Raw genomic sequence first — 941 nt, 5'->3', positions numbered from 1 at the left:
ATTGAGGATTGTTTATTTTGAGAGTCTACCATGATTTATGAAGGGCATGGTTGAGTAAGCGAACTTTGCAATTTCTCCAGGCAGCAACACATTAAGAGAATTTTGAGCATATTAAAGAATAATAAAGAGTGATTCTAACATTTTCGGGAAGAAGGTAAGAAATTCTATTTAACATACCAAGACTACGGGAATTTTGTTTTAATAAATTGCTTATATGTGTTTTGAAACTGAGGGACTCATCAATATGAATGCTGAAAAATTTTGTTGATGTTACATGTGAAATTGCTTTACCTGCAATGGGGACATTAGGAAGAAGCTGTTTGGGCTTTGTGGAGGAAAGCATATAGCAGGTTTTTTTATATTAAGGGTAAGCCGCTTAGCGATAAGCCATTGATAAACCTTATCCAGTTCTGAATTAACTGTATTGAAGAGGGAAGCAAGGTCCTGGTGACTAATAAAAATGGTAGAATCATCAGCGAAATTTAGAAAATTTAATAAATTAGTAAATTTGCACATATCATTTATATAGGTAAGGCACAGTAATGGGCTCTATGGACCCCTGGGGGACTCCTAGCTTTATAGTCGATAATGGTAATTTTGATGTTTCAACAGAAATATACTCTTTACGCTGAGAGAGGTATGATCTAAACCAATTGTTAGGAACTCTACATATTCCTGTATACCTAAGTTTGGCCAACAATATATCTGAATGTGCAGAATCGAACGCTTTACTGATATCTAAATAAAAGTCAATGAGGCCGTGGCCAGAGAGGGAGGTACCGGTCTTCAACCCTTTCAATCGCGTCCACCATACAATCTCTTTCGTCATAACCACCAAGTTATTATTATTATTATTATTATTATTATTATTATTATTATTATTATTATTATTATTATTATTATTATTATTATTATTATTATTATTATTATTATTATTATTA

This window comes from Octopus bimaculoides, chromosome 12 (genome assembly GCF_001194135.2).
Source record: "Octopus bimaculoides isolate UCB-OBI-ISO-001 chromosome 12, ASM119413v2, whole genome shotgun sequence".
Classification (NCBI taxonomy): Eukaryota; Metazoa; Mollusca; class Cephalopoda; order Octopoda; family Octopodidae; genus Octopus; species Octopus bimaculoides.
Note: the sequence above shows the minus strand (reverse complement) of the source record.